Raw genomic sequence first — 19,750 nt, forward strand, 5'->3', positions numbered from 1 at the left:
ACTTCTGAACTACACGTGGCCTGATTCCTTTATTGCCAAGGATATGTAGGCAACTCAGATACTAGGGCTCGATCACATTCTCTTCCTTTCTCTTAGTTTTTGGTCTCTTTAAATAAGGGTCGGGTCAAAAAAACCTGTCTAGTCGTTCTTTGTCTGAAAACTCTTCGCGTTTTCAGTCAAAGAGGGGCAACTGTAGACATGTGATTTTTGACCCTCCCCAAGATTTTACATATTTTAGCATTTAAATACTTAGTCTAGGTCTAATATAGTTATTTCAACTAATTTTTGACTCTTTTACATTATTTTATCACAAAATTAAAAATACAAAAATAGTTCCATATTTCTCTATTTAATTCACGTATTAGATATTTTTAGGAGGATATATTACTTTGAACCTATTTTTATTTTATTTTAATATAATCTTTGAAAATGCAAAAATAGTTTCAACTTTAATTTTTAGTTTTATTTTAAATATAATAGTTTATTAAAATCAATTAAGAGTTACTTTATACCTTGTTATAAGTATTTTTTTTAAAAAAAAAAAGCAAATTAAATTTTCAGTATTTGTCTAGCCCGATTTGGTAGATTTAGAGCCTAATTCAACCCTTAGCCCATAAATCCAAGCCCAATACCCAATACTCATTTCCTGACCCAACCCAATCTAAAAAGACCTAAAGAACCTGGAGAAGAGATATATCGTGAAGACCCCCCCCCCTAATCGATCATCTTCTGGAGGAGACAAAAACACACAGCTCCTCCTTCTTCCTGGACTGAACAGAAGCCTTAAAATGACCTTTAGCTGCTGGACCACCTCCAACGCCACTGGACACTCCCTCGCCACTAACAATACTAACCACTATTCCCTCACCTCCATTAATCTCCGTGTGAGCTCTCACTCTAGACCCCAAGCACAACAGCGACCCCCACCAACTTCTTCTTATTCAAACACTAGCCAGAACAGACCACTCCTTTAGTCGTGGCTTCTTCCTCTTCTAGCCTTGAACACCTATGAACGGATCCCCACTGTTACCCTCACACAAAAGACCCCCTGCTTCTTCAACATTAGGACACAAGGAAGAGAACGACCTCCTCTCTCCAATTTTCGGCCAGCGTACCTTCCCATTTCTCGTTTCCATAGACAGAGATCGAGAGGAAGTTCTGGACAGAATCTTAGCAAATTTCTCGGTTGATTTGTTTGATTTCGATTTGAGTTTCGAAGTGATGGAATTCAAATGAGTGAAGGTGTCGAATTCGTGGGTGCTCGTTGAATGCCGTCGGGTTTTGAAGTGTTTGTTTTGGTGCTCATTTGGTGGAATACGCTTCTGTTCATTGAGCTTTAGTTGCCGCCTTCAAGTGTATTATTTTACCAACATCGAATTGATTGAAACTCCCTCTTCCAGGTCCGATTCTTTAGTTCTCCGCTCAACTTATATTCTTTAAAACTTATGTGTTGTTTGTGTTGAAATGTTTGTTTGATACATGTTAATCATATTTTGCTTGGTTAATCCTGATCACATCAATTGGTTAGGACTTACACGAACTAGCCTGTGTTGAAATTTGTCATGAAATATGGGATTGGGTTATGTTAAAAAGGGAGTTGGATTTAGGTTGCCTTTAACATCTGAAGCCAGGAAATTTCAATTGATGAATCTGTTATTATATATGGCTTCAATGGCTGCGATGATTTTGCTCCCTTTTACACTATACATAGAGGGAAATATAAAATCATTTACATTGGAGAAAGCTAAGGATTACATGTGAGTTTTGGCCTGCCGTATGTTCTGAGATTGAGTTTGATATAATTTTGTCGTTCTTTATTCTCACTATCGTTGGTTGGACCGCTAGGAGCATGACTAGGCCGACCACATCGGGGTAGGCAATCTTTAGGATATTTGTTCGTTTGAGGCGAAAGGTCGTTCCATAGGTAAATTTATCAAGGGAATGCCCCGAAGTATTTGTATATATTTTAAACAGGGGAATGCCCTGAAGTAAATGTAAATGGAGGTCATGGCAACATCAATGGAGGCGTAGTATAGGCTAGCAAGACTTATTTCATTTTATTTTTTTTCTTTTATTTGGTGGGGACGACCTCGAGCCTCATGTATGTTTACTTTGTTTTTTTTGTGATTTTACCTCAATTTGAATATTTTAAAATCCAACTAGGAGTACACAACCGTACTAGTTACGGGACTTGGGGAGTGCCTAACACCTTCTCCCCGAGTCAAATGAACCCCCTTATCCGAATCTCTAGTGCAGACTTAGTTTTGGAGTTTCAAGTGTTTCAAAAGGAAAAAAATTAGTTTAGAAAAACGGTGACCTGACACACCGAAATCAAACGTCAGGTGGCGACCCTGAATTATCTCCTTTTGAACACAAATTTTTGTCACTTTCAAAATTGAAAAACCCTTTTGAGCTTTGCAAAATCCTTTTATTTATTTATGCAGGGGTTAGTGAAGTTTGGATTAAAAAAAGGGGTGTGACATGGATCGGTTGCGGAATTCAAAAGTTTGGAAATCCTTAGGCTTGAATCCGAGGATGATTTGATATTTTGATGTTGTTTTGAGTGTTCCAAAGATTGGAATAAGTTTGAATGATGATATATGACTTGTTTGGGTATTTAGTTGAGGTCCTGAGGGCCTCGGGATAGATTTGGGTGGTTGACGGAAAGTTTGGAGTTGATTTGGAGTTGCAGAATTTTCACTGCTTCTGTTATTTCCGCACCTGCAGATAGGGGACCGCAGGTGCGATGAGTGTAGAAGCGGGAAAATACCGCAGATGCAGTTTGGGCATCGCAGAAGCGGAAGGTGAGCTGCACCTGCGAGCCTGCAGGTGCGGAAGGTTGATCGCAGGTGCGGATGAGGGATTTTAAGTGAAAATCCACAGAAGCAGAGATTGATCCGCAGGTGCGGACCGCAGATGCGACATTGGAACCGCAGGTGCGATTGGGCAGAAGGTATAAATAGAGGCTTTCGCGAAATTTGGTCATTTTTCCACCATTTGTGTTCGGTTTTGGAGCTTTTTGAGAGGAATTGAAGAGGGATTCAAGGGGTAACAGTTGGAGGTAAGGTTTTTAAACTCAATACTCGATTATATTGTGATTTCTAACTAATTAGACATGAAATTAGTGGGATTTAAGGGTTAAAATGGAAGGCTAGGGCTTGAGTTTTGGAGAGCTTTGTGTGGAGATTAGAGAGGCCATTTGAGGTCCGATTTCGATATTTTTGGTATGTATGGACTCGTGGGAGGATAAGAATTCTAGAGATGTAATTTTTATCGACTTCTGAGATGTGGGCTCGGGGGCGGGTTTGGCCAATTTTAGCATTTTTGAGTTAATTTGATTATATTTGCTTGGGTTTTGTTCCTTTAGTGTGTTTTAATGATGTATACTGATTTTTGGTTAGAATCAGAGCATTTGGAGGTCGAATCGAGAGGCAAGGGCATCGCGGGCTAGAGTTATGGCTTAATTTGAGATAAGTAACACTTTCAAACTTGGTTCTGAGGGTTCGAAACCCCGAAATATGTGTTCTATGATTACTATTGAGGTGACGCAAATGCCAAGTGACGAGCGTGTGGGCGTGCACCGTGAGAATCATAGCTTGGATCATTCCATGGCACCGCTTAGTGACTCTTTCTTGCTGATATCTGTGTTGTGATTATGTGATTAAGTTAATGAGCTGTAAATCATGATAATTATCATGTTAAGGCTTCACGCCGATACTGTTGAGGTCCGAGAGGTCGTTTTTTGCTGTCATATAATTAGCTTCATTGATATTCTATACTCAGCTCTGTTCATGCATATTATATCATATCTCAGTCTCAATTATTGTTATTTCACAGATCATATCATTGTTCGGGATAGTATCATGACATTTTGAGCCCGTGTATGTGAGACTGGAGAGTCATGACTAAGTGAGGTCGAGAACTTGATATTGAGTGATAGTGTGGGATCGGGCTGCACGCCGCAACGGGATATTGATTATGCCTTCGTTAGCTTGTTATATCGCTTGGGCTGAAAGGAACCCCTCTGGAGTCTTTATACCCCAGTGAGTGCAGTTGATGTTATTGAGGGATGGATCTTCCCTGGACATGGATCTTGTCCGAAGTATTTATACCTAGAGATGGATCTTCTCCATAGGGCTAGAATGGCCTTCCTCGGTACTGGATGACTGCGCTCAGTGATATGTATATATTCCGGGATGGATCTTCCCTAGGCTGGATGTCCATATACAGTACCGAGTGGTTGAGCACTTGTTAGTGGTGGTACACGGTACATTCCTTTATGCATTTTATACATTGGTACATAGAGATTTGCTGAGCTTTATACTCTGTTCTGTTCAGATGGTATTTATTTACTATTGAGTTTTATACTTGAACTGCAAGCATGCATACTTTTCTGTACTATTTAAATGTATTACTTGTTGAGGTTTGGTTCGTCACTACCTGTCAGTCCATAGTTTGGATTTGTTACTTACTTAGTTAGTGTACTCACGTGTGCAGATCCAGGTATCTCAGGGCACGGTAGCGGTTGTTGACTATTCCGGTCGCGGAATTCATGGAGACAGCGAGGTAGCTGCCCGTCGATTCGCAGTTCCGTTTTTCTCCATCCCTATCTTCCTATTAGTATATTGTTGCTATTTTCAGACTATTTGGTCTTGTCATGTTTCAAAGCTATTGTAGCATGGCTCATGACTTAGTGACACCCGAGGTCGAGCTTGTATTTTTCCGCTTTGTGTGATTTTGACTTCATAACTTTTATCGGATTTCAGTTGAAAAATGGTTTTTCTTAAGTTCTAAATGAAATGTGGATTAAATTGGGAATGTGTCGGTTTTCCTAGTTTAATGTTAGACGCCATCACGACCGGGTCGGTTTGGGTCGTGACATATATATATATATATATATATATATTTGGAAACTAACATTGCTATAGATTGTTGTTTGATGTTTTTCTTATGAAACATTGGCAAACCATGGCTTTTAGGTAAAAGGAGGATCGAATATGATTATAAAAAGTCACCTGCTTTTCGTTACTTTAGCATACTTGAGCTTCTTAACAGTTTTAAAACTAGTTCTTTCAATAAATAAATAGTTTACTCACGTTTATCACTAATGATTTTCAACTTTAAGTATGTAGCAGACTTGAGAACGAAAACCAACACTTCTTGAGAAAGCTTCAAAGCAGATCACATACCATAATAGGCTATTTTAAAAAATAAAGATAGTCACACAATCAAGTTTATAAGAACGGGCATCGACGAGTTTTTTAAATACGAGCATTTCTCGCTAAAACAGTCTTCAAAGATAAAGGTATTCCAACTTGAGACATATTTCTAAAGGGTAAATCTTTTGCTTTACAAGTTACACAACCTCACAAATAATATCTCTCTTTTCAAATGGAATACACAACCTATCCCGAAATAATGAGTTTTTCAAACAAGGTTTCAAAATATTTTTTACAAATCTTACTTAACCACTTTAATCACTAACTAAGAAGAATATAGATTTTTCTTTCCCCAGACCTGGTTTAAGTTTAAGGAGCCACCTCAGTTAGATTTTAAGGGATGCCTAACACCTTTTCCTTAGAATAACTAGAACCCTTACCCAAGTCTCACCGGTTAACAGATCATTAGAATAATAATCTCATAAACCTATATGTATTGTAATATACCTTAAAATATTAGGTGATGACTCTCTTTTATCAACTTCAGAAGGACCATTAGTTGTATTGTGTTTTGACTAGTACAAAATAGGGTACAACGTGGATTCATTGGGATTAGACTTTTGTCTTTGTACACTCTCTTCAAGTAGGATCCATTTATCAAGGTTCTTCATAGCTTCTTTTTCGTTGCTCACAAATGAACCATCATAACTGCTGCAAGTGCTGCTTCAACGCATTTTAGATCATCTCTAGCTTGATCAATTCTCAGTAAAGTAGATTGGAATTCTCTTTGGTTCAGTTATATGAATGCTGCTCTAAGGGCCTTAAGCTTGTTCCACACGTTCTGCATTGGATCTCTAGATAGTTAAAGCTTCCAGATGGTATCAATCATCTTTAAGAATTGATCATATTCACTCCATATATTGAATAATCGGAATGGTACTCTAATACTATGATTAGTAATTTTTAAAGACGGCAACGTTGGGCATGATCTAATATATTAGGGAGATCATACTCTAAGACAATATGGCCTCACAATATTATCCAATCGCACTTGTCAAATGCTCTACAATTTCACTCCTAACGCTATCAGCTTCCTGTTGCTTATCTCCAAACTCTATCAGCTCCCTATTGCTTATTTGTCCAAGTGAAGAATTCTCCTTTCCATTGTAATTCACTTAGAATAGTAACAATAATATAGTCTGAAAAATCATTTACTTAATTAAAACTCACTGGACTACAACTCATTCTATCAGTGGCAGTTATTGTGTTGAAATCCCCACACACTAACCATGGATGATTAATAGTGTGTGAAATAGTTTGAAGACTGTCCCATAAAGATTTCCTTTCCTCCATAGTGTTGAAGCCATATGCAACTATCAAGACACATTAAAAAATAGAGGTTAAGTCTCTAACTTCACAATTGATAAGTTGAGCTTCCATGTTCAGCTCTATTACGTTAAATAAGCCTTGACCCCACATCAGCCAAATCCTTCCATTAGCAGCAAAGGAATAGTTACTAAGTATATCCATGTAGGAGAAATAGCTTTAGCAATTTTTGCACACCTATATTGTTTAACTCTGTTTCCAGCAGTCCCATTAGCTTAATATTTTTTGAAGTAATATAATTCCTCAGCTCTCTCTATTTATATACTTTATTTACACCTCTAATCATGGACGAAGCTACTTTCACTTAAGGGTGGTCAATTGCCCACCCTTCGTAAAAACATTACACGGTATATATAGGTAAAATATTAAGTTTTAGAGGTATATAACATATATTGAAACACTCTTTTGTCGATAATTTTTTTTTTTACTTCGTTCAAGTTTGAACACTCTTGGAAAAATTACGGGCTTCGTCACTGCCTCTAATATTCCATATAAGATAAGTCATTGAGAAACTTGTTTACCTCATAAGTCTATAGGTTTAGCTTGTCTAGGTCTCTTGTCCTCCTTTTGCATAGTCAAAGGCTTCCTTGTAGTTTTTGTGACTACACCAACACTTAACCGTGGGAAATTAATAAGGTTCAACTCTGGACTTTGCATTATCTACTTACCTTTTAAAGAGGTCTCAATTGTTCCACCTAGAGTTGGCATTTTATGTTGAGAACCAACTTCTTTCTGCTGATGTCTTTCTTCATTGATGGTAGGTAGAGGCTGAACTACCTCAATATGGACAACCTGCTTATTCTGGGCGGCATGTTGACTAGTTGAGAGTAAATCTTTGGCCTTCTATTCCCGGACCATCTTCTTTACACCACTTCTTCTCTTATTGTTAACTTATTACTCAGATAGTTGTTGCTCAGGTTTTTGAGGGGGACAAACATATCGTATGGTTAAGCATTGAGGACAGAATTGGGGCTTCCAATCAAACTCCACCTCCTGCAGAAATTTCTATCCATTGGGTTCCACTATTGTGATCTTTCCAAGCAATGGTTTAGAGACATTCACCTCAATTAACATTCTTGCGTAGGAGATGCTAGTTTGCTTGGTTGTACACTCATCAACAAACCATGGCTTCCCCAATGCATTTGCATTCCTGCCCCAAGAACCACAGCCCCAACAACTGATGGGCAATTTTGGGAACTTGACCCAAAGATGGATCTCAGTCATAAACTTAAAGCTAAAATTAGTGCTTTAAAAGGCACTTTGGGGACGAGCTCCGGGGAGAGGCGCACCAAAATTTCCCCGAGACGATGGTGTGGGACGAAAGTCTCAAGAGGCGTACGTCCAACAATTTGGGGCGTACACCCGAGTGTTCAAGATGTATTTTTGTAGTGAGGCGTAAGTCCCAGAGACTGTTTCAAATTGAAAATAAAATTTGATGAATAAGTTCTTCATAAAATAACCAAATTCTCAAAAGTAAACTTGTGATTACTCAAAAGTTTTAAAAATAAACTGAAATATTAAATTTAAAAGTCAAGACATTTTTTATTGATAGAAGCCTAAGGTCTTTCCCAATTCTTTATCTTATTCTTCTACTATCTCCCAAAAGTAACGAATAGTCAATTTTTTTAGCAAATACAAGTAGAACTCCATTCTCCTTCATAGCAGCAGGTTCAAAGTTCAAATTGCAGGTTAGTCATCCTTTTTGTTTCTCTATGTAGAAAACTTTATTCTTTTCAACTCAAGTTACTTATGTTTGTAAGTACCGTATAATAAATTATTTTGACTAGTTTTTTTGTGGGGATGGAGCATATCTATATATATATTTCACACATTTAGAGTTTTCTTTAATTTTTATGCAATTTTACCTATTTATAAATATTTATTGTAATTATATTATTTTATAAAATATCTAAAATTAAATACCCATGGGCTTACGTCCCGTACCACGGGGCTTACGCCAAGTGAGGCATATGTAAAACGTCTCGCTCTATACTCACGCATTTTAAAACACTGGCTGGAATCAAATGCAGGAGTCCATGATTTTAAAATGATTGGTCGATTTCGAATAGTATTGGATTCCCCAGAACAGGATCTCATTCATATCCATGTTATCTTGAAATCATGCAACATAGTAACTATCCTCATGAAAATAGAGATCCGGGCTAGCTATGATATTCCACGTTTGGGATACATACGACACACCACACATGAGAGAATACACCGGGGGTCTCACCCATTAGCGTTCTTCCATTTTTTCGCTTCTTTATCAATCTCAGATTTTTTCAAGTTACACAACAGTTTCACCATTAACAATCTTGTTAGAAAAATAATAATCAAAACTGGCTTTGAGGCGTGCAAATCGACTGTCCTTAAAGAGTTATCGCCTGTATACTAATTTAGGGAAAATACAAAACGATTCTCTTCAGGATACAACAAAGCCTGCAGTAACACTTGTGATTTTCTATATCCACTTCGTTGGAATTCTTGTGTATTTATAGGCAACCAACAGACCCTTTCTGATAGGATGTCTTGTTTCACAAACAGACACGACTATTTATTCGAATTTTGAATTTAAAATTCAAATAAATAATTAACTCTAGGATCTCGTGCCTGTTGAGTTAATCTCGTGCCTGTTGAGTCAGTCTCGTGCCTGTTGAGACAATCTCGTGCCTGTTGAGTCAGTCTCGTGCCTGTTGAGACAATCTCGTGCCTGTTGAGTCAGTCTCATGCCTGTTGAGACAATCTCGTGCCTGTTGAGTCAGTCTCGTGTCTGTTGAGACAATCTCGTGCCTGTTATGTGTTATTTCATAATGATCAGTTCCGAGGCTAACAGGCACGGTACGAGTAAGGTCGGTCCCGGGAGTGTTTCACATGACAGGCACGGAACTTCTTTCTTCCGATGTGGGAAGAATCCAACTTCCAACTTGTCAATAACAAACTATCTTACAACCCCCCACTAGTTTGTTATTGAATAATTGAAAGTATCTTTTACAGATTTGAACTTTCCTTTAGTGTAAGTATATTAAAGTTTTGACAAAGTTAATGGTATCTTAAGATTTGAACCACAAATCCTTGTGCCAAAACCGAAAATACCACACACACAGCGTTATCTAGTAGCTTAGAAAATCCAGTATTCGCTTTAGCACGTTTACGGCCATGTGCTCATCCTGAATTCATGAATATTTACAAGATCAACCCTTTAAATCTTGCTAGAAGCGGCACCACTTCAATATTCATATAGGTGGAATTAGTTAATATGTCCCTGTTACTCCAGACATTAATAATTCCATTAAGATTAATCAACCTCTTCATGTAACAGTATGCACTTTGGAGTTTGTCTTTATGCCCCTGTTATAACAAGCATTTAACAACTCCTTAACTCCTCATATAACAGTAAGTAGTACATTAGAATTAGGGCTCCTAAAGAGGAGATCAGTGCTTAAACAATACAAGTAACTTGTTATTACCCATTGAACTTATATTGTTAGAGTGTATACTAACTCAAAGTGGGGTTCCTATTCCTTGTATTTAATTTAAGGGTCTCAGCCCCATCCCTCCACAAGTTTGTTGTACTACATCTCTACCTAATGGCTTCGTAAGTGGATCAGCCAAATTCTTATTTGATCTCACATATATTATAGCTATAGCTCCATTTGTAATTAATTCTCTTATATAAGCATGTCTCAAGCTTATATGTCTCGATTTCCCATTATATATTTTATTGTGAGCAACACATATTGTAGTCTCACTATCACAGAATATGGAAATGGCTGTCATAGGTTGTGGCCACAACTTTATATCAAGTAACATATTCCTCAGCCATTCTGCTTCTTTTCCAGCAGCTGCTAATGCAATAAATTCAGATTCCATAGTAGAATGGGAAATACATGTTTGTTTCTTGGATGCCCAACTAATGGCTCCACCGCCTAGAGTAAATATCCATCCTGATGTGGATTTATTATCATTAACACTTGTAATCCAACTTGCATCAGAATATCCCTCTAATACATTAGGAAAACCATTATAGCAAATGCCTAAGTGCTTTGTATATTTTAAATATCCAAGTACTCTACTTATTGCTTTCCAATGATCATTACCTAGATTACTGGTAAACCTTGAAAGTTTACAAACAACAAATGCAATGTCGGGTCTAGTGCAATGCATTGCATACATCATACTACCTATCGCACTTGCATACTCCAACTGTGCTACTGCTCTTTCCAGTATTTGCAGTTAGCTTAACACTAGAATCATAAGGAGTATTATACCCCTTTATTCCTAAATGACTGAATTTAGTAAGGATTTTATCTATATAATGTGCTTGTGACAAAGTCACTTGCTTGTTATCTCTTTTGAACTTGATTCCCAAAATAGTATCAACTTCATTTAAATCCTTCATTTTAAAAACTGAGGTTAGATACTTTTTGGTCTCGGTAATTCCTTGTAGATTCGTACCAAAAATCAGCATGTCATCGACATATAAACAAATTATTACTCCATATTCTTTTGTAAATTTAGAGTAAATGCACTTGTCTGCATTATTATGTACGAATCCGGTTGATAGTATTACACTATCAAATCTTTCATGCCACTGTTTAGGCGCTTATTTAAGACCATAAAGAGACTTTATCAATTTACAAACTTTCTTCTCGTTTTCCGGAAGAACAAATCCTTCAGGTTGTTGCATATATATTTCTTCACTAAGGTTCCCATTTAAAAAGGCTGTTTAACATCCATTTGATGTACGTAAAGATCATAGATAGAGGCCAAGGATAAAAGGACTCTAATCGATGTTATTCTTGCAACAAAAGCATATGTATCAAAATAGTCTATGCCTTCCTTTTGGGTGAAACCTTTTGCAACTAATCTTGCTTTGAAGGTTTGGACAGAACCATCTGTATTGTACTTTCTCCTAAAGACCCACTTACAACCTATAGGTTTTGATCCAAGAGGAAGATCAACCAAAACCCAAGTGTTGTTGGATATAATTGAGTCTATTTCATCATTAATGGCCTCTTTCCAAAAAGCAGCGTCTCTAGAAGACATTGCTTCTTGAAATGTCTTTGGGTCTTCTTCAATATTTAATACAATTGGAATTTGATTACAAACGTTTGTCCTATCTCCTTCAACAAGAAATACTATAGATTGTGAAGAAATAAAATCAGAACCAAGATGTTTTTCCTTTCTTATTCTTTGGTTTTTCCTTGGTTCTATCTGCATATCATCACTTCTTTCCTTAGTTTTAATAATTTCAGAAAGCGACAGTTTATTAGCATCAATATGTTTTCCATTTATTTTAGTCATTTCATCAACATTGTCATTTATAAATCTATTTTCAATAAATTCAACATGTATAGATTCTATAATGACATTAGATTCTAGATCTAGCAGTCTATAAGCTTTGGAGTGTTGTGCATATCCTATAAAAACACTTTTAATTCCTCTAGGACCCAATTTTGTTCTTTGATGGTCAGGTACTCTATAATAGGATATACACCCCCACACTTTAAAATAATTTAAATTTGATTTTCTACCATTCCAAGGCTCATAAGGCGAAATATGCATACTTTTTGAAGGCACTCTATTTAAAATATAACATGCAGTTAGTAGTGCTTCACCCCATAAATTATGTGGCAAATGTGCATTAAGTAACATAGCATTAACCATATCCACCAAAGTTCTATTTTTTCTTTCCGCTAACCCATTTTGTTGAGGAGTATAAGGGGCACTCATTTGATGTATTAGGCCATGCTCTTCATAGAACTTATTAAATTCGTTAGGAAAATATTCTCCGCCTCTATCACTTTGAATAATTTTAATTTTCCTACTCCTTTGATTTTCCACAACAGACTTGTATTCTTTAAACTTTTGAAAAGCTTCGTCCTTAGTTCTAAGTAGGTAAACATATGTAAATCTAGAGAAGTCATCTATAGAAGTAATAAAATATCTTTTGCCTCCTCTAGTTAATTCTCCATTTAATTCACACAAGTATGAATGTATTAAATCTAATAGTTATGTGGATCTTTCAACTTTATGAAATGGTTTCTTTGTCATCTTTGCTTGTATGCAAATTTCACATTTTATATGTTGAGTTTTACATGAGATATAACCATTTTTGGACATATAATTCAAGGAGCCAAAATTTAAATGTCCTAGTCTAGCATGCCATAAACAAGAATCAGACTCAACGATGTAAGCAGAAACATAATTTATTTCATTAATACTCAATTTGAACATGCCGTTACAGTTATAGCCTTTTCCAACAAAAACACCATTCTTAGACACTATTACATGATCAGACTTAATAACTATCTTGAAGCCTTTCTCTGACAGCAAAGCAGCGGACATTAAGTTTTTCTTGATATCAGGAACATGATACACATTCAGTAACGTCTACTTCTGGCCAGATGTGAAGTTAATCTCAATACTTCCTTTTCCAGCAACATCTTCCGCAACATGGTTTCCCATCAAGACTTGTTCAGAATCCTACACTTCTGCATATGTCTTGAACATCATTTTGTCATAACAGACATAAATAGTAGCACCCGAATCTAGCCACCAGTCTTGAGTATTTGTAGCAGCGGTAGCCACATTCAACTCTATGACCATACCAATTTGCATTGCGGAAACCGGCAACCAGTCCTTGGGCAGAATTTTCCACTATGTTTGCCTTTTCAGAATTTCCAGATTTTTCAATCTTTCTAGACTTTTCGGTATTGCCTGCATTGAAATTTATTCCTGCCTTTCTATTTCTGCAGTCCCAAATCATATGGCCTTTCTTTCCACAATGATGACAACTAAAGTTCTTTCTCTTTTTAAAAGAAGACTTTTTGGAAACTTTCAGATGTTTGTTCCCACTTCCTGAACCATTCTGACTGACAAAATTGACTGCGGAACTCGAAGGCTGACTAATAACATCGCGAGCATGAGTCTCACTTTCAATTTGAATGTGAGTACGAAATTGTTCCACAGTCATTTTATCCATAGAATGTAGGATTTTCTTTCTATAGTCATTCCAAGAGGAAGGCAATTTCGAAAGAATAGCACCTATTTGAAGTGCATCAGGAATTTTAACTTCAAGATCACTTAGTTTTGATACTAAGATTTGCAGTTCATGAATCTGATCCATTATAGGCATAGTATCAAATATTTTAAATTCAAAGTACTGCAGAGCCAGGAATTTGTCAATACCTCATTTTTCATTCTGGTATGCAGTTTGTAGAGCAGTCCAAATCTCTCTTGGCGACATCAGATTGCAGTAAAGATCATAGAGTCGATCTGTCAAAGTATTCAGAATATGGCCGCGACATAACAGTTCATCATGTTCTTGTTTCTTCCTTTCTTCCTTGACTACATTAGAATCTTCTACTGTGGGCTCAGACATCAGAGGCAAGGCAGAATCAAGAACATAGTAGATATTGAGAGCGGACAACAAGAATATCATCTTGTCTCTCCAACGGGTAAAGTTCGTTCCATCAAAGCGATCAAGTTTGATGAACTCCTTCGGATTCTCAACAACAGACATCAATTTCTCCATAACAGAATAACTCTTTAAGATTGTTAGAAAAATAATAATCAAAACTGGCTTTGAGGCGTGAAAATCGACTGTCCTTAAAGAGTTATCGCCTGTATACTAATTTAGGGAAAATACAAAACGATTCTCTTCAGGATACAACAAAGCCCGCAGTAACACTTGTGATTTTCTATATCCTCTTCGTTGGAATTCTTGTGTATTTATAGGCAACAAACAGACCCTTTCTGATAGGATGTCTTGTTTCACAAATAGACACGACTATTTATTCGAATTTTGTATTTAAAATTCAAATAAATAATTAACTCTAGGATCTTGTGCCTGTTGAGTTAATCTCGTACCTGTTGAGTCAGTCTCGTGCCTGTTGAGACAATCTCGTGCCTGTTGAGTCAGTCTCGTGCCTGTTGAGACAATCTCGTGCCTGTTGAGTCAGTCTCATGCCTGTTGAGACAATCTCGTGCCTGTTGAGTCAGTCTCGTGCCTGTTGAGACAATCTCGTGCTTGTTATGTGCTATTTTATAATGATCAGTTCCGAGGCTAACAGGTACGGTACGAGTAAGGTCGGTCCCGGAAGTGTTTCACATGACAGGCACGGAACTTCTTTCTTCCGATGTGGGAAGAATCCAACTTCCAACTTGCCAATAACAAACTATCTTACAAACAATAGGTGTTTACAAAGAATTATTTAACATGCCGCTGACCTATTTCTAGCAATAGTCTTATCCTTTTAAATAACTCTACAGTGAAGTTATTTACTTATATATTTTTCTCACTTTTTTATTCTTTGTCCATGTTATTAAGTCATCCATAAATTAAAATTGTTCACATCCTTGTCCGCTACTCCCATTATTATATACTACAGAAGACCATGATTTTTTTCTTGTAATAAAATTTCATCTACTTTTATTCTTCTATTTTGTTGCTCGGATTAATTAAGTTGTAAACTTATCAATAATATCTTGAGTATGATTTATTTGTTATCTTTATTTTATTTTTTAAATTCATTCAAAGTATAAATTCATCACCCCCCCCCCTTCTTTTTATACTATTTGTTCATTGATTTTGTGTTTGATTTTTGCTTCAAGAGGTCAAAGGTTCAAACCTCAACAAGCACTTTTTTTTTGCCAATATTTTTTTTAGCAAATATACCACTAGGCAGGCTGCCTAGTGGCTAATATATAAATAAAATCCCAAAATGGGTCCAAAGCTTACAAGATGTCCAAACCAAAATAGAAGTTGCATGAAGCTACTAGCTACTAAAAAGATAGGAAAGGTAAAGTCTAATGAACTAGTTATTACAACATTTTCCATTGAATGGTTCCTTCTCCTGTCAGTGTATGTGAATCTAATTGCCAGTAAAAAATACCAAGAAGCACCTATCAAGCTCCCACCAGGCGCCGGTGTATCCAGTCCATAGGCTAGAATGAATTCCAAACATCTCCACCACAGAATTGAAGCCAATATGATCTTCCAATCATTAGTGTTGCTACAATATGATCTCCATATGCAGTGTACTGAGTCTATCTAAGTATAAATTATGTGGTCAATCCTCAATATTATTATGTAAAAAAGCATGGCCACACTTATCTTGAGGCTGGCTTTAAGCAGGCTTTTCAAGGCAAAAGCCAGGCTGGAGCTGGCTTTAAGCAGGCTTTTCAAGGCAAAAGCCAGGCTGGGGCTAGCTTAAGTAGGCTTTTCAAGGCAAAAGCCAGGCTGGGGCTGGCTTTAGACAGGCTTTTCAAGGCAAAAGTCAGGTTGGGGCTGGCTTTAAGCAGGCTTTTCAAGGCAAAAGCCAGGCTGGGGCTGACTTTAAGCAGTCTTTGCAAGGCAAAAGCCAGGCTGGGGCTGGCTTTAAGCAGGCTTTGCAAGGCAAAAGCCAGGTTGGGCTGACTTTAATCAGGCGTTGCAAGACGAAAACCAGGCCAGGGCTGGCTTTAAGCTAGCGACACCAGAGCAAGGTGATTTTATGTTCTTGTAAGTGCAGATCCTTGTCTTCCCGAACCTTTAATGTAGAAACCATTCTAAATATTACTAAACAATCCTCAGATTGATCATGATGACGTGTTAATACCACTGAGAAATGATTCAACAATCTCCAGGAATTCCACATAACAGATTCAACCATTTCCTTAACATTTGAACATATCAGAAGTAGAATAAATTGCACCATCCAATACATGCTTATCACATTGTTCATGTACACTATCAAAGCACCCTTAGAATGAGCATGTGACCATGCTAATACTACTAGAATGTACCTCAATAGCATCCAGAATGAGACATAAAAGACACAAGCAGGTTTGTGCAGATTCCAATCCTGTGAAGCCATCAGTCTGAGGCTCTTCTTTTTGCTATTCTAACCCAACTTGTCTAGATTAATCAACCTACTCCCTGCACTAGGCAGTTCAGTAAATGAATGAAACTCAGATGTACCTGCAAAAAAGAAAACAATGTTAGCTATAAAATCCGCCACTGAGTTGCCTTCTCTGAACACATGTTGAAAGATCACATTGAAGTTGCCCTTCATCTCTCTAATTTTCTTCACATCATTTGCAATTACCCAAAGAGGATCACATTCCCCTTCTATTACTTTCTTCATCACTAATGAGTTAGTCTCCAATATAAGAGGGTGAAGATCATGCTCCACACAGTATTCCAATCCTTGAAGAATAGCCTTAGCTTCAGCCACCACATTAGTTGTCACTCCTAGGTCTACTGCCCTTGCATACACCACATCACCTTCATCATTCCTCACAAAAACGCCTAATAAGCTAGGACCAGGATTTCCTTTTAAGGCTCCATCAGTATTGCATTTGTACCAACCATGAAAAGGAAGCTGCCGTGTTACTCTTGTAGTGATCAATATAGGTTTATATCCTTCAAAATATTGAGTTATGTCTGGCCATAACAAGGGAATATTAGGCATCCAAGCATACCTCACTCTTGCTAGTTGATGCAATGTTCTATTGATATCATGAATCACCATATTTGTTGACACTGAACCCCCATGCTTACCTGCCTTTATTATCTTCCAAAGTTCCCAAGTGATGATAGCCGATACTGCTTGAAACAATGGCTTTAGCTTTGTACAACATTGAGCATACCACTAATGCCTTATAACCTGCTTCAATAGAATCAATGGCACAGTAATTCCAACAGCCCCCATGAACAAGTTCCATAATTTAGAAGCAGTAGGACTTGTGATAAATATGTGCTCAATAGATTCCTCTTGGGGCTGCTGACAACACCAATGCCTAGGCATCACCATTTTCCCTTGCCTCCTCCATATGTCATCAGTGGCTATTTTCTTCCTCCACAATCTCCTCAAAAAGAAGGATATCTTAAATGGTAAGCCTTTAATCCACATTAACTTGAATTCCTGATTAGGATCAGCTCTATGCCTTACAATTTGCCAAGCACTACTAACACTGAATTTGCTTGAAGGAGTTAGCATCCAGTATGGCCTATCCCAATGCCGCACCCCCTTTTTCTCGCTAAATCGGGTTTATAACATTTGGGAGGACAACTCATTCCCTTTTGGGGAATTTGGGTTTGAATTTAAGAGTCGCCACCTAATGATTAAGGTGCATTAAGACACCAAGAAGGTTTGATTTGAGTAACCAGAGATTGGGTAAGGGCTTGAAATTATCCCAAGGGGAAGGTGTTAGGCACCCCTCAGGATCCACTAGTGTGGTTCCGACCAGACTATTATTGTGCATTTAAGTGCAAATAACATGTAGGCAAATAAAACTTCAAATAAGAGGGGATTTTTACATAATGGTTACAAACAAAATTGGAAAGAATTAAAAGGAAGCTGAAATAGTTTGAAATCTTTAGAAGAAACAAAGAAACAAAGGAAAAAAGGGGAGTCCTAGGTTTATTAATAATATGGATCACGCCACACAACATCCGGTAATCACTCCGCAGTGAGGGGATATACGAGACGTTATCGCGTGGTCATCATATCCATATCTACCATTTCCCACCCCGTTAAGGTATTAAAGTGCGGAATGGTCTCCTTTACTTATTGCATGCTATTACCCATCCCAATCCTTATCAGTCCCGGAGGCATTTAGGACTACTAATCCTAAGGGGGAGGGATATTAGGCTTATTTGTAGTTTCAAAAGCAAAATTCTAAGGCGACATACAAAAACATGTATAGCAAGTTGGGGGAAAGTACATAACAAGTAAAAGGCTCAGATATACCTCCTTGAATAAAGAAAACACATAATTAGCATGACTTTCACATAGTGTTTATGGTCTGGTTAAGAACTTAAAAGTTGAGGCAGACTAATTTATTACATAATTCATATAAGAAGCCCGAATCAGGCCTGCCTGCTTGTTGTAGTTAATAACACAGATTCAGTTTATAACTTCGCCCTAAGGCTTGCCTAAGGGTTGGACAAGGATCCTATAGGCATGGTATCTACTGAATTTAGAAAGCAATAATAATAAACTGAATACGTACTGGTTAAAAAGGTTGTCAGATGATTAAAGAAATCAAGTTTTTTATGAAGGTCATGAGTTCTGCAAATGATGATCCTTGTTATTACTGGTTTAGCTCTAGACGTGAATGAAGCGATTCAGATTCGATTAATAATTCCTATAGACATGCTTTCTACGCGTAGTTGGTCAGAAGCATTATAGACATAGTAAAAGTGTAGAGACCTTATAAGCATGATATCTAGGTGCTGAAGACGGGTTTTAACCTCTAAACATGGTATCTAACTGGCAGAATTTATTTTAAGACATGAACATGATATCTATATGCAGTTGATTGTTTAAAACCTATGAACATGATTTCTAGATGAAAATGGATATACAATATTCAGAATGACCTATAGGCATATTTTCTATATGCATATGCAGAATTCAGAATGACTTATAGGCATGATTTCTATATGAAAGTTGCAGAATTTAGAATGACCTATAAGCATAGTATCTACCCTTTGCATACATAGTTACCCGCCCTTTTCACTAGCCATTCCCAAGATTTATTGCAAATTATTATAGCCCAGAAAAAGTAAAATACATCAGAAAATGTAAATAAAAGTACAACCAAAGGGAAGCCCGATTCAGACTTCATGTCTGAAGTATGAGGTAAACAAACTCCATAAGATCAAGATCCAAAGCCTTTCTCCCTTTCGAGTGTGTCAAAGTTCCCTAAGAGCCTCAAAAAGGACTACGGGCAATGCTCATACCCAAATGTATTATCAGATTAGGACAAGTGCAGTGTGAAAGGGCCAGCCCTCAAGTGTCCAAGTTCAGAGGGAGCTCAAAGGGTCCCAAGGCAAGGCTCACTAAGAGAGTGTGCAAGTGCAGAAACAATGTTCTAAAAGGGGGAAAAGAGGGAAATAGCTACAGATAAGTACACATAAGGGGTTTAGGGGGGATAGGGAAATTGAAAGAGGCAAGGGCGGGCTGTGGGTATGCCCAGCAATGGAGAATGCCAGCATACCCATAACCATGTTAGAACACACTATTTAGAGGCTAGGATCCCAAAGGATCAAATTTAATTCATGGACAATAATTTGCATATTGCCATGCCTTAAACCATAGCTCAAACACATAAGGGGTAGGGGTTTGGGATTCAGAATAGAACAGGCAGAAAGAAATTAGCATGCTAAAGTAAGTGTTGAACTATACAGAAATAGTGAGTTGACATAGATACAA

The 19,750-nt window shown here is 37.3% G+C and overlaps 1 long non-coding RNA gene across 1 annotated transcript; it reads left to right on the forward strand.

Moving 5' to 3' along the window:
- The first annotated feature begins 718 nt into the window (after nucleotides 1-718).
- LOC107829440 (uncharacterized) lies at nucleotides 719-4,795 on the forward strand. The gene is made up of 3 exons (XR_012695467.1): nucleotides 719-1,400; nucleotides 3,402-4,267; nucleotides 4,498-4,795. It is a non-coding gene; the product is annotated as an uncharacterized LOC107829440 (long non-coding RNA).
- Nucleotides 4,796-19,750: the final 14,955 nt, after the last annotated feature.

Source organism: Nicotiana tabacum, chromosome 10 (assembly GCF_000715075.1).
Source record: "Nicotiana tabacum cultivar K326 chromosome 10, ASM71507v2, whole genome shotgun sequence".
NCBI classification, from domain to species: domain Eukaryota; kingdom Viridiplantae; phylum Streptophyta; class Magnoliopsida; order Solanales; family Solanaceae; genus Nicotiana; species Nicotiana tabacum.